This window comes from Phasianus colchicus, chromosome 1 (assembly GCF_987193195.1).
Source record: "Phasianus colchicus chromosome 1, bPhaCol1.hap1.1, whole genome shotgun sequence".
NCBI classification, from domain to species: domain Eukaryota; kingdom Metazoa; phylum Chordata; class Aves; order Galliformes; family Phasianidae; genus Phasianus; species Phasianus colchicus.
Window position 1 is genome coordinate 27,725,932 of NC_143436.1, and position 13,938 is coordinate 27,739,869.

The following is a 13,938-nucleotide window of genomic DNA, read 5'->3' on the forward strand; positions in this document are numbered from 1 at the left end:
CACATGACAGCCTCCCTGTTCTGCAACCTTGGCACTGCAAGATCTATTTGCTGGCACTATGGCATTCCCTAATTTGTGGTTGTATTCTTGGAAGCGATTTTTTACTGATTACAGGATTTTTCCATTGTTTCCAGAAGTATGAAAGATGGATGACTAATGACTTGCCAAATAAACAGTATTCAAAACCAAAACTCAGAATAAAGGAAATAAACCACCCTGTCATCATCCTCACGAACACTACATGCAAATATGTGCCTCAGTGAACGAAGAATCAATACACACAACAATTTCCTCGCTTTATGTATTAAAGCACTCAAGTACTTCTATTAAGTTCAATTATCATTCAGTCTGAGTTCATGAGGAATTATTTAGCTATTACTTCTGCTTGTTAACACACTATTGATGATATTTAGTTAAAATGCCCATGTGCTATAGGAGACAACGCATCCTGTGGCTTCCCCCAAGATCAGTCAGCCTCAGCTCTGTGCAGTTTTTCATTGAATGCAAATGAGCACTTCAAAAGTGTACTTAATCATACAGCTAAACCTTGCCAGTTTTACAGAAACTCTATAGATTCTGTAGCATCCACTGCCTGGGAATATGAAATTTTTACTTCAGTAGAATGACAGCTCTATGAAAAAGCTGTAAGTTACCAAATCCCAGTATCACAGGATTGAGTTTCTATAGAGCAGGTGTCTGCTGGGAGCTGGAACTAACAGAAATACAACTGTGCTAAATAGCCATATTTAACAGGGCTGCTCTGTCGGGGAGCTTAGGATGTTGCAGTTTCATTAGCATTAACAAGTGTTGCTATGGGTACCGGCGTAGAGGCATCGGAATACAAGTGAATAGAAGAAGTGGGAAAGTGATTAATAAAAATGTGAAGTGTTGGAATTTTAATAAAACAGAACCAATCTGCCTGCCAGTGAGATCATGTTTAAATAATAGACTACATGATTGCCTAGTTCACCAACAGGTATATGCCAGTGCTGGTCATCCCTCTGCTTAAGCCCAGGAAGACTAAACCTTGCATGAATTACAAAAAAACACCAGAGCAAAAGCACTCCACTCACACTGAGAGGGACACACATACGTGTGTGCAGACACAGATGAAAGTGATCCTAATAAGTATTCATAACAATATTTAACCGCCGATGTTAATATGCCATTTATAAATATTTAACACATTACAGACACATTCTGTGCAAGCTCAGAGCCACACAATGCCTCATTTCTGCGTGAAAATGCTGAGTGAACAGCATGGACTGACTTTGGCTTAACTAAATGTTTGATACCTTTGTCACAAACATGAAATAACGTTTATATTTAATTCAGAAAGAATTTTTGAACATTTCCCTTATATCCTTTAGAGCTACTCTGATTTGTTACCACAGTTGTTTAGCAAAATTACTACCATTTCTGTTTACAGAATACCTATATGGTGAAATGGTAGCAAACAGACAAATAAAATACAAAGTCAATTCCTACTCATAGCAAAACTGTGAAAAAATTAGCAAGAGAATGTAAGTTTACCTAATTTTTCCACCTTTCCTGTAACTGCAGCTGCAGTAATTCTTGTAAGTGACAACCCACATGATGATTACTAACAGAACTTCTGCTTTGCTGTTTGTGAAGGTTGTTTTCTGGACTCTTCCTACAGCAGACATCTCATTGGTTTCAGTAACACCTTCAGAGTATCTCCCAAGTCCCAATGCATCCACTCCTCCAAGTTCTTCCCCACTTTGGAGATGCTTCAGGATTTAGTCTCACCTATGGGTGCTGCTGTAGGCTTGCAGAAAGGTCACGGCTATTATGAAGTGCACTATGAAGGGAACAGTGTTTTTCATTACTCTCACTGCTAATGCCTTCTAGAGCTTCAGCATGCCTGCCTTCCATACCTATTGCCGTAGCTTCCTTTCTAACCCACTCTGCCCACTCTCTCCTGGATTGCCCTTACCAAAGTTTTCTTTCTCTGCAGCCCTAACACCTTCAGTCCTCAAGTCTGTGAAGGGCTGTGACATAAACTGGGAAATCAAGTTCATTTTAAGTCCCTCACGCAGTTTTCCACAAACCATAATTCTCATTTACTTCCACTCCACCCTCTGCTCTTTACCCACAACTCACAAGCACAGATGCAGAACATGTATGAGTTGCACCACCAGCCATCATCCTCCAGCTCTCTCCTTCCAAGAATACTTGTTTATTTTTACACTTGTCATACGATCTCCTTTTTCCTTTCCTGAATTTTGGCCTTGGATGCAGTTTGTGGTGAGAACTCTGTGGTTCTACAAACATTTATCTCTGCAGACACTGTACTCACATGAAGGATCTCATTCAGTTGGCTATTGTTATTCACCTCAATGCTTTGGCAAGACAAGAACTGCAGATCTTAAATACACAAAGACTGTTGTAACATCCATACAGAACACTATGTCTGTGTTTTGTTTTGTTTTGTTTTTTAATAAGAAAAGCAATAAAGCAAACCAGGATGACTGGTGGTAATCAATACTTAGTGGTCTCCCCTGACATTTCCTCTGTACTTGAATGTTTAACTTCAAAAATTGACATAAAAATTGATATTTATTAATCACTTCAATTTATATGAATTGTTATACTGATTTCAGGTTGCAGACAACAATAAGATACTTCAACAAAGAAGATATCTTAGAAGTAAATTAAGTAAATTATACAGACCTGAAGTATATTGATTTGAAGTAAATTATATTGATTATATTGTTTAGTGCGATGATAAGGTAGATATGGAGAGTTGAGATCCAAGTTAGATACTAAAATCAGGGATTAAGAAGCAATGATTAAAACTCACCTTACTATCTCGAAAGGTTACCAAGGTAATTATGCAGCCTGAGACTGTGAATGTAAAGTTCCCAGGAAGAGAAGGACAATATCCAACACAGGAATTTGAAATGGAAGGACAGAAGTGATCATTTTGGTTTTTGTTTTGTACTCATCATCTAACTAATAAAAAGCACCAGATTTTTTTTCTGTTTAGCTTGCTATTAATTATATCAAGACATATCAAAGGCATTATAATAAATTATTAAACACTGTTTTAGAGTTGAGATATAAAGACTAAATTTCAGTTTTTTTCACATGAAAAATTTAGAGCCTGCAAATCTTACTGCTGCCACTGTTCCACAGACATCTGTGAAAACATTAGCAAGCTTGAAATTAGGCCTGTTTTAGTTTCTCTTTAATGCAGTTGTGACCTTAGCTCTGAGGAAAAGAGGGGGTCTTAACTATATGTTTTGTATGGATTGCTACAACTGATTTTTACCATGCCTTTAACAACTTTTGTACTGAAACTAGTGTTTTTTATGTCAGCATTGCCAAATATGAGGTGTTAACAACTTCACTTTGTACTTTTTTGTTACTGTTATTTAGTAGAGATCAATAAATATTCATTACAGGAATTTTCCTCATCTTTTCTCCCTTTAGTTGTCTTATTCCTCTAACAGGATTCAATTCCCAAGAACATGTTTATCATACACAGATTCAGTTTTTGTTCCTCCTGGTGTTAAAACGGTTTCCTAGTGATCTTTGTAAATTACTGCTTTCTTTTCTGCAGATAAAGGCAAGACTGTGTGATTTTCCTTTAAAAATTTAAAACCTCTTTTCAACATTCCAATGAGATACTGCCATGTGATTATGATAGGAATTTTTACCATGCTCCTGACTAAATTGTTTGCACTGCAGAGTTTCTAGCTCTTTTCCAACGGTAGACATTCCTAGGGAAATGCAATTATTTAGGAAAAAGTATATATATTTTTTAAAAATTACATTCTTTTTACTTGAATTTTTCTAAGACTAATAGAACTTAATCCTAATTTCAATGTGCATCCCTAGAAACCCCAATTCTGGGGTCGTGACATTTGTAGGTTATATTGGCAGAACAGGTGGAGATCAGCTATTCTAACGCTTTCCCAATACTCAGACAGACTTCAAGGCTGACTTGTTTAACTGTTCTTTGTATTTAACAAGGAATCAGTACAATGAAGAAGCACTGTGTGTTGGCAACTCTGTGGATGCTGCTGCTTTCTCAGAGAACTGGAGCATTTCCAAATGGAGAGCTGCAAAAGAAGTTGTTTCTACTTTTAGAATCAAACCTCCATAAATTGGTATTCAAACTGGAAAAAAACAATGGCTGAAAAGGACAGCTCATTATAATGTGCAGTGATGTGGATCAATACAGTTCAGCCTAATTGATATCTTAGCTCAGGAAAACAAAGCCTTGACTGTATTTCAAATAATCCTCTATTTACACACTTTATAAATAAATCTTTGAAAACCAATTTCAGAAGAAAGTATTTTCAAGTCAGAGCTCTAATGCCTTGTAGATCTTGGTGACGTCTCACAGCAAATTTGAACATACTCAGTGTCCCAGAATTTGAAGTAAACATTTCATGATACTATACTTACTTATCTTGTCCTTTAAGCAGTTACTAAATATATGACACGGATCTTAACTTCTTAAGTGTGGTATGCACTTAATGACTGTTTCGGTTAATGCAGCTCAAAGATGGGGATGATAAAATAATTGAAGTTAAATTTCCTCAAGAAACAGAATTAGAATGTTAGAATTAGTGATACAAATTGCTTATGTTTTTCAGGCAACATTTTGTTAACTGTATAAATACATGCAGACTCCTCAACATTAAATTAGTGCAGTAATAACACAGACTGCATATTTTCATCCCATAGAAGACAAAATCAAATTAAAAACTCTAGCAGGATGTTTTCTGTTACATGCCATCCTTCAGAGAAAAAGCTCTATCTCATTTATTCGTGCATTACTGAGTCATAATAAAATTCTGTGCTGGCACACTGGTAAAGACAAATGCTAGCAAGAAGCTTCAGTGACAGCAACATTACTTATTACTGCAAGCATTTGCTTCATAACCATTGCTGTTTCCATATTATGAGTCTTGTGCAATCCTGCATTGGGACTGCAAAGCTACTGGGGCACATGCAGACCTGTGCCTGAGCACTGTGCTGTGCTCACCGCGTCTGCTCAGGAGCCCCTTCCCTCTTCTCGCACCTCTTGGAGCAGATCTGACCCATGTCAAGAGACACAGAATCACAGAGGGGAACCACAAGTTTCATAGAATCATTTGATTTGGAAGGAACACTTAAAGCTCATCAAATGCAACTCCCCTGCAATGAACAGATACACCTACAGTTAGATCAGGTTGCTCAGAGCCACGTCCAGCGTGACCTTGAATGTCTCCAAGTTCGGGGCATCCACCACCTCTCTGGGCAACCTGTTCCAGTGCCTCACCACTCTTACTGCAAAGAAAGTTTTCCTTTTAATACAATCTCAATCTCCTCTCTTTTAGTTTGAAACCACTTCCCCTTGTCCTGTCACAACAAATCCTGCCAAAAAGCCTGTCCCCTTCCTTCTTATAGCTCCCCTTCAGACACTGAAGGGATTGAGGCCAACTCTGAGTTCTACAAAGGACTGCCATGAGGCTCCCCTCAGCTCCTCTGCTCTGGGCTGAGGACACCCAAGGATGTCAGCCACTCCTCTCATGTCTTGCCTCCACCATCTTCAGACTTCCTTTGGATGCTCTGTAATAGTTTTATGTCCTTCCAGTGCAGGAGGTGAGGCCACACAGCAAAGAGGGGACAGAGGGGACAGCCCCTTCCCTCGCCCAGTGGCCATGCTGGGCCTGGTTTACACCTGGGCACACCACCGGCTCATATTCAAGTAGCATCAACCAGCACCCCCAGATCCATTTCTGACAAGCTGCTCTCTAGCCACTTATCTTCCCTGACACCTCTGATCGTCCTCCAGATGCTCTGCAGATTGGTTTGGTTTAGGGAGAAGTTTGGTGCGTGCTAACTAGATTTATTTGGAGTCCAGCTATGTGCAAAATGCACTCCAACTCCTAAGAGAGGTACTTGGGTCTAAAACAAGGAGCACTGTCTCAGATATCTTTGAAACACATGCTTGGTGTGGGAACACTGACTGCATGTAATCCAAAGTAGAAACACCAAACCAAGGAATACAGTTGCAGAGACCGCAGCACCAATTGCTTTTATCTACCATGCCACTGATATTATGGCAAATTATCTGTCAATGTACAACAGCCACAGTGTACCTGCTTGTGAGGTTGAAATAGACGGCATATCAGTTATAACAATTCTACACCAAACAGATAAAGAGAAGGCGTTTAACCTGCAGCTACTATACAGGGCAAGAAAGAGGAACAGCCACTCCTCAGCATCCAACCAACCAATGACAAATAGGAGAGTGACATCTAAATGAGCCAGAATGAACCAGAAGCAGCTGGGCCATTTCACAATGGTTACAGTCCATCATTCATTAAAAATGAGAGAAATATAAAAGAATGTGGAGAAAACCCCACCATTTTGAAGAGACTGTCCAGAGAAAACAAGAAGCAAAAAACTCAAATGGAAAGTTTAAGAAAGCCAGCTGAAATATATGACTAAGAACAGATGGCGTCTGTCTGAGTTTTGGACTAACGAAGCCACTGACAAAACATCTACCACAATTTCTCATTTATGGGTTTACTATATCAAAACACAAGTGGAAAACAAGCAGTGAAGACTGAGACACGGAATTACAGACTGGGAAACTCAGCCTTGATATCAACAACCAGATAATCAGAATGCAAGTATGCCATTTCCTATAGTTCAAAAATTTTAGAAGTTTATAGTTACTGCCATACACTGATTACCTATAATCCTTTCTAATTAAAAAGAAAACTCAAGTAAAACACAATATTATTTACATTTACTTCATAATTACAATTTGGCTGCCATAACATGTAGCATGTAAAATGAATGAAGCATTCAGTTTAGCACTCCCCACCATAACTAAAACATCAAATATGGGTACTACTTCTTTAGGAAGTAGTCTGAGCACTTTGCATTTGTACAGTAAAGAAGGCGTTATTGCTTATATCTCTGGGTACAAATCTACTGCGCCATCAGATAGGGCAGAGTCATTCCCTAACATGATACAGTATTGCTTAAATAACCATACATATCATGTTTGTATTCTTCTGTAATAACTGATATATCCTTAAGGTATACTGTGTATACATCCTTCAAACTACCTAATCTTACTATTTAGCAGTTTGGCATCTTTCAAGAGTTTGCACACTATCACAGCCTAGGCAGTACAGTTCCAGTCTGGCTATGTAGTTTTAAAAGTACTGACAATATACTATTTAATTCAACAACTATCAAGTCACAGGACACTAGTTTTATTCATTTCAAGTAATTATTGATGACTTGAGACAACATTTCTGCAAAGAATCTGCATCTTCACATATGCATTCCACTGACTTGAATGAGCTGCGTGTCACAATTACACGCCCAGCTCTCCAGGGTTATGGTCTTCCTTTAAAGCTGTACAAAATTTCCATTTTTTCCTTCCCTCCAGTTCTTCAGTGCCATAGTTCTTCCCACACTGTGCAATTCTTTTATTTATATACTGATGCAACATTAAAAGCTACTTTAAAATATCCACAGAAAGACATTCAAATGCTTTCAAGCTTTTCTCTTGGCTTCAGTCAGCTGAGGGTTCATGGATGAGAATGTGAAGCAGAGGTCCTAGAGACAATCTGAGAGTAACTGACATTTTTACACTGAGAACACACAGGCACAGAATTCTAGCAAGGTCTGCAAGACAGACATGATGGAAGGAAGCATGCAGGGTTGAGAAAGTTTATGAGGACTGTCTGGACAGACAAATCAAGAATTCAACTATAATGAAGTTAAAATATTTAAAGTTTGCAACTTCATAATACTCAAGTTCTTTACCTCCTATCCTACCATACACTCTATCACAGCAGCATCTCAGATTAAGCCCTATATTGCCTCTTCATGAAACCTGGCTGAAGACTCAGAGGAAGAACTCGATCATTTGTACGACAAGCACATCTTATGGCTCACCTGAGAGGACATGATTTACAGGTTTGGAGTCTTAGAGAGAACTGGTGTTACCAAGCAAAGACAAAACAAATAAAAAAAAACTCCGTTCAACAGGGTGTTCCATGGGGCAGAGCAAATTATCATAACATCTGTGCTATACTCAGAATACTCAAAAACTTGTAACACCTCTACATCTTTATATGGTATTTGCACATCTATTATTTCTTCTAGTAATGAGAAACTTTTCAGTAATACTGAGATAGTTTAAAGGACTTCATCAGCTTGCAGATGTAGTAATCATCACTCACCGTAGCTCAGCAATTGCTTCACCACAGGTAACAGAATGCTTGAGCAGAGATTTCAGACAACTTAAAATCATTAGCACGTAAACAAGTTATCGCATTTAAGCTGTTCTGTGGTTCACACACACATGCTTAGATAGCCTGAAGTAGCTTACCTCTCAGAGAGCTCTAGTCAGTGTATAGAGTATCCGATACTTGCTAGAGTGCTCATGAGCCAAAGCCTTTATCTGAACTTGAGCAGGTAAGAATTGGCTTGGATTGCTGGATTTAATTGCAGCTGTACCTCCACTAGTAGACAGTTAAGGAATTCTATCAAACAAAGACAAAGACCATCTATTTTCTTCTTCATTTAAGCTATGAAAGTTTTCTGAATTTGGAGAAAACCAACCTGCATGTCTTTATTGAGTACCTATAGAGAATTCAACATATTCTTTGTCTTGTACTAATGTAAGTTACATATTCATGGAAGGTGTGAAAACACCCTATGTCTTCAGATAAAACACACTGCACATTTTAACATAACTATTTGTAAAATTATGACAGGATAGCAAGCAGTTCAGATACCAGTATCAAGCAATACAATCCTTTTTTTTTTAATTAATCCATTATTATCTATTTAAGAAGATACTTAATTTCACTTGTATATTCACCTGTCACCAGGTGTTCAGTATTTTTAACAAATATCCTGTGAAAGGCTAAAAACCACTACAGTTTTATTGCAACGGTTACATGAAAAGATTCTGCTATTCAAACACAGAAGCACATACAAGGTTATTTAACCAGTTGTGACTTAACGATTTCCAGTCCTCCATGTGACCTTCATCCTTATTTTCATTTCAAATTACATTTTTAATTAAACACCATAACAAATATGCTCTTAAAACATTTTCAGATAATGCTCGTTTAGGAGGCTCATTCTGGTAATCACATTACAATAAATTGTGTTGCACTCACAGAATTTAATAGTGAACCTACCCTCCAGGTGTAATTGCTAGTTGTTCTTTTCACAGTGATTAACTTGCATCAAGTCAAGATTCTCTAAAGAGCTCATAATGCCTCCCAGCAGAAGCGCTCCCTTCTCCCTAAAATCTATGGCATACAGCTTGGAATCCTGAATCGAATGCATAGATTCAATTCAAGAAACAGAGAGTTGGTGGTACTCTGCATGGGAGGAAGCCCCTTGTTGGGGAACAAACGAGGACACAAACAAGTATGCAAACATTTGCAATTGGCTGGGGTTTTAAAGAAGAATACTGAGAAGGATGCCATACTCTAAACCCAACAAGCAGACACAGGCAAGTGTGGGTGGGCTGGATGACCTACCTCTCACAGGCTAATGTCTGAGGAACTCTCGTGAATAAACTGACAAGTGATAGACACAAGCTTGGGTAGTGACTGCTCTGTAAACCTTGCTGAGATTTTAAGCCATGACAGCAAATAGCCATCATCTCCCAGCTCACAAACACACATGGCAGATGTTTGAAGAGGAAGGAGATAAACTACTTACCCAAGGGCTGGTTTGGGTAGGATGGGTAACATAATGGTATGTGAGATGGAAGAGTATTTGGCTCATTAATTTATTTGGTTAAGAACTATTCTGTATAAAATTTATAATTGATAACATGGAAAGTGATAGATTACACACACAAACACACTCATATTAATGAGCAGGTGATGACAGAGAGTAATGAAAACCAGAAGTCTTTGGTCACTTCAGGAATGAATGCCATTAAGGAACTACTCAGATGCAGCGTTGAAGAGATTCAACTGAACTCTGTCACTGAGTGTATGATTACTGTAAATATTATGGAATACTTGAGGGTGCTTGCAGAACTGTGTGCAACAGCGGAATGCGGATTGATGTAAATCTTATTATGGGAAATTTAAGAGGGGCCAACGGCACAGAAAGGAAGGGATCAGGGGGGAACAAACATATGGAAATGCCAGCAATGGGAATAAAAAAGACAACTGCACTTAAACAGGCCACCAGCAGGCTTCTCTCACCAATCCTCTTATCTGATCACAATAGGTGATACTTCTTCATAGTTTTCTTAACTACTTTTCTGTATAACTTATCCTCTATCCTATTGGTGATACTGTTCCAAAGTCCACATGCCAGAGACTGTGCAAGAGTCTGCACATCACTGGTCCAGATATCTGCAGCTACAGAGATTACAGCATTTGTATTTTCTTATTTGTATTTTCTTAGTGAACTGAATTCTGTGTGCACGTGTAATTTGCTAGGAAAGTTGAAACTGGGACAGCCAGCAAGTAACCACTGAATATAAAGACACCTGTACCCAGGAAGACTGAAGGTCTGAGTCAGTGGCTGGGCAAGAGTCCCAAGGTTCGGGCATGGCCAAGCAGCAGACATTAAGGCTGCTAGTATCTGAGGGACCCATGAGTGTGTGGTAACAGTGAGAGAAGCGTCAGTGCATGTCTCCATTCTGCCAGCAAACACCAGGATGGATTAGCTGCCCAGTAGGAAGGATAAGAAGGCCTCAGTATAGGTATCAGATAGGTTCAAAAACCATGGTAGTGTGCAAAGGATCCACAAACATGGGCAGGTTTTGGATATGACAGTCAGGGTGTGCATTTTCACTAGTGGACTTCAACCCTGATCTTTGCCACCCAAATGGGACACAAAGGTACTACACTCCTTAATCCTCCACATCTTGAGACTTGGCTTTAAGGAAGAGCACAGACATTGGTGATATTAACATTTCCCTCTCTGCCTGGCTCTCCCAGGGCAGAGCAACCAGACAGGGAGATAGAGAGGCAGTTTCTTTTTTTGAAGATCCCTGTGTGGAGCGGAGCTACTGCTGAAGAACTCTTTTAATCATTTCTCCAGTAGGGCCACCATGATACACGCATAAGCTTTATCTAAGGTGCTCTGCAGCACCATACCCTTAACATAGCTTGGAGCAGCAAACATGGAGGAAAAGATTATTACAATGCTATTATCAGAAATTAGCAATAATCTAGGGACATAACTTAAGAGAAATACTCATCCACATCCCTCCTTACCTCTCAGCTTCCAGGACAGAAGGGAAGCAGCAACAAGGAGGCCAAATCCCATCTTTAATTTAGCATATGGGAGTCAAGAAGTGCTTCACTTCCCCACTTCCATACATATTTGAGTTCACTTGTAGCTACTAAGCTCTGAGTAGGCAAGTGAGCTACAGAGAAAACTGAGGAATGGTTGGATTTCAGATAATAAAGAGGGGAGTTATGCGAGAGGTGGCCAGGCTTCACACAGAAACGGGGAAGGATACTGGGATTTTCTGGAGAGTAAAATCCTGAGAGGCCAGCAGGGCTAACTGATACAGTGAGGCCATAGGCCTAGGAAAGAGCATCAGAAAGAACACATTTGGTTATGTATATAGCTGACCGAGGACAAATGGGAAACAAATAATTAGAGGCAAACTTATGTGGGAGGAGACAAGGGCGGAGAAATGGAGAGATAAAAACAGATAGGGGAGAAGAACAAGCATGGGAAAACAGAGAAGATGGGCATAAAAACAGCCACTTGCATGTAAGCACATTCCTGAGCCCTGCACACGATCACTGCAGTCTACCTACCTTTCTATTAAATTATATTCTTCACTTATGCATACTCTTACTCTGCCACATAGACAAGAGTGCTGCAAGGTCTAAATGTAAGCAACTGGAGAACACATTGCAGGCCACTGGGCCTGCAGGTCCAGATGCCAGCAACTGGAGAGCCCAGAACGCAAGAGGTTGAAATGGCAGCAAACACAGGAACCACATCTTGTAAAACTTGTAGGTCTAGATGCCAGCAACTGGGGAGACTGGAGTATACATGTGAAAGATCTCAACAGCAGCAACAGGAGGGGCCTGGGTGTATTTCCACAGCATCTCGTGTCTGTATGTGTAATCAAACTGGAATAGTGAGCAGAAGGTTATGTTTTAAAACAATGTGTCTGAATGAATGGCTGTATAATTGGCCCAAAGTCCAGGGACGGTATTAAACAAACTTAGAGCCCATGCTCAAATTTAAGAGGTATGCAGACATGGTGGGTCCCAAAAATCTAGAGAGGAATCATGTTTTCTCTAGTGAATGTCAGTCCTGATTGACTGGAAAGGAAGAACAAGACTGGGCTATATGTACTGCTGGTTATGTGAGCACTGTTGGTGTTTATGAGGGTATGATAAAGGCATTGCTCTGTAGCTGTCTGCATGGTTAACCAATTTATTATCCTGTTTTGGCATGCCTCCCTTGAATACTCAGTCTTGCCATTGGCCAGACCTGAAGACAAGAACAGCAGCAGACACATCCATGAACCAGAACAGTGAAATCTCTCGGGTCTGAAAATACATAGGACTGGGCTTCAGTAACCAAGAAAGAGAACTCCCTAGACCTAGTGGATTGAGCAGTTCTCGTAACATCCTTCACAAAGGGAACTTATAATTGAGCTTAAAAGTAGTGATACTTATAGAATTAAGGAAAAAAAAACCAACAACAACAAAAAGCAACAACTTTCTCTGAAGTATCGTCTAGGTAGTAACAAGAAAGAGGGGATTTTGCAAGTCTGGTGAAACTTTAGTTTTCTATAGCAAGTCAGATCCCCTTAAAAATGGGACACAAGAGAGATGCAGAAGGAATAGCGTGCTCTCGCACAGAATGCTCCAGGAGAATGGTACTGCATTGAAAAGAATCTGAGCACACTAAAACCCTACATACGAAATTGTAACTTACAGACTGCCTATGAAGCTACGGAAGACACACTTTCAGAAAAGAAAAACTTAGAACACTTAAAAATCCATTGACAGATGCTTTAAGAAATGCTGCTATGTAGCATAATTAATGTAGACTGAATAACTTGCACTGTGGACAGTGATATGTTTATTATAAGCCACTCAGTGACAGCTGCTGCAGGGAATTAACCAGAAAGCAACACAGCCCTGGATTAGCATATACAAGCCCAGGCTTTCCCGTCCACAGGAAATGGCAGGACAGGAAAAAATGTTATATTTTATTTTCCTACATTCTGTCTCCAAAGAAGTGACACATCTTCTGAGGTGCACATCGGGTACAACATGTGAACAGCTTTGCAGAAAGAACAGGAATTTTGCTCTGAAATAGGAAAATGATAAATATCCGGGTGACTTTTTTTTTTTTTTTTTGCCTACAAAGTGATTTATATGATAAGATCTGTTCATCCTAAGTGGCTGGGCCCTAAGTGAATAATTTTGAAAAGGAATTTCAGCTACTGGCTAGCTTTGTCTTTGTTCAAGGCAAGAAGAAAGACGGGCTCTGAGCCCAGTGCAAACATGTTGAAGTCAGTCATGGTTAGCATGACAGACAGCAGACATGCTGTCTGAATTCAGGCAGAATTTTATGACTGCCAGCCAATGTGTTGGCAGTCCTCTCTCAGGGAGAGGAAGATAGGTTGGACGTACATGGAGGTCTATAGTCTGGGACAGAAGTTAATTCAGCCTGACATTTACTGTTTTGATTTTCAGTAGTGACTTTTACACATATTATTACATCAAGACTCCAAAGGAGCTACTACAATACGTAAACCAATGTTAGGAATCAATCAAAGCTATCAAAAGTTCATCAATCCTTTCAATGAGTTTTTGAATATGCTAACAGGAAAACACCATAGATCAGATCTCTAAATTCCAGTATGAAGAAAGTAAGCTTTCTTCATACAAACCCCAGTGTCTTTATGAAACTTAACTCATTGTT

At 39.4% G+C, this 13,938-nt stretch overlaps 1 protein-coding gene across 2 annotated transcripts in view; it reads right to left on the reverse strand.

Moving 5' to 3' along the window:
* The window catches only part of ZNF277 (zinc finger protein 277), a 53,448-nt gene that overhangs the window by 37,401 nt on the left and 2,109 nt on the right, over positions 1–13,938 (reverse strand). Inside the window, exon 2 of one of the 2 annotated variants that reach the window (XM_090137609.1) lies at positions 8,378–8,531. The exons of the other annotated variant lie outside the window; for it this stretch is intronic. The gene's annotated coding sequence lies outside the window, so the exon portion shown is untranslated. The remainder of the gene's footprint in view (positions 1–8,377; positions 8,532–13,938) is intronic. 2 annotated transcript variants of the gene reach the window in all.